Source organism: Gavialis gangeticus, unplaced genomic scaffold (assembly GCF_001723915.1).
Source record: "Gavialis gangeticus isolate Ggan-Ray unplaced genomic scaffold, GavGan_comp1, whole genome shotgun sequence".
Lineage (NCBI taxonomy): Eukaryota > Metazoa > Chordata > Crocodylia > Gavialidae > Gavialis > Gavialis gangeticus.
The window spans coordinates 21,460,394-21,461,783 of record NW_017729022.1 but is presented as its reverse complement, the minus strand read 5'-3'; positions in this window follow the sequence as shown (position 1 = coordinate 21,461,783).

Below are 1,390 nucleotides of genomic sequence, written 5' to 3'. Positions count from 1 at the left end.
TCTGGAGGCCAAAGTTTGTTTGTCTGGGGGGGGGGGGTTACTAATTCTGTCTTTGCCTAGATGGCTAGTCAAAAAAACACTGGGAATGCATAATTTCATTTACATTGTTTAGAATTTTCTCCTATTTTCTAAATCTTTTTATTATGAAAATTAATCCTGCCATCAGATTTATGGAGAAGCAAGGTTTTATCCATGTGGAACTTATTGTATGATTCGCCATAACTGCTCACTAGTTTCTTCCATCTATTTTTAAATGTAAACCATTGCTCCTTAAGGGTTAATTTGGTAAAGAAACATTTACTTGCCCTTGTAACCTAGATGTTATAGCTATGAGCTAATTCAGCAAGAATATAGTTGGTCCATATTACAGCAACTTTAGTTCTGACATTTATCTGAAGTACAGAGTTTCTAGGCTGACTGTGTATTGACTTGGTACCAAGTCCTTGGGGTCCCCTACTCACTCAGGTCCGCTCCAATATTCCTGCTTACCTTGCCTGACATCCCTTGCTGTTCCCTTAATGCTCAGGTCTCTTGGAGAGGGTCTTGCTCTTCAGAATGAGGTACAGTCACTATCTATGGCTCTAAGGAGTTCCTTGTAGATGTAGTTCCAACCCTCATAATGTCGCTGGTCTGTTGTTGGGTTTCCTGGGAACTGGTTGTAATGAGTGGCCCCCATACCCCTCAGCTCTGAATTACAGCTTCTTTACTTAGGACACTTGTCTTGGTTCCATGCCCTTAGCATTCATGTGACTGACCCTGATCATCCAAGCCCTGAGGAGCCAGGGAACCAGGATTGGCTGTAGGGTTTCATCCAGACAGGAAGCATGCGCGGCAGTCTTTGTCCAGACAGCAGGTATCTGCCTGTGCTGGCCTTATTAAAGTCTATGTGGGCAGGGTCCCTTTCTTGTAGCCCCAGGAAGACAACTCAGCATAACTACTTTCAGCTGGAACCAAGGGCTGAATCCTCCCCAACTAGGCCAGGCCCCCTATACTGCCCATCCCCCTAATATAAGTAAACTGGTCTTCCTCAAGCTCTAGCATAGCTGGGATCCTCCCAGGTTAGGCCTTTCCTTAGGCTCATTTGCAGTTCTCCTATTGGATTTCCTTCAGCTCCAGGCCTTTTTCCAGGCCTCTTGAGTTCTGGCTGGGCTTATCCCAGCACTGACCCTTCCCCAGGCCTATTCTCAGTCTGCTGCCGCCTTTTTTGTCTTCTTCGGCACACCAGATCCAGCCTTTTTGAGCAGAGCTCCTCTTCTTTTCTCTTCTGGCTCCCTCTCTTATATTCCTGCATGGGAGGGGCTTGCCAGCTTGAGACATCCTTCTTTAAGGGTCCTTCTCTCATTTCCCTTTCCCCTTTCATAGATTCATAGATTCATAGATTAAGGGTCGG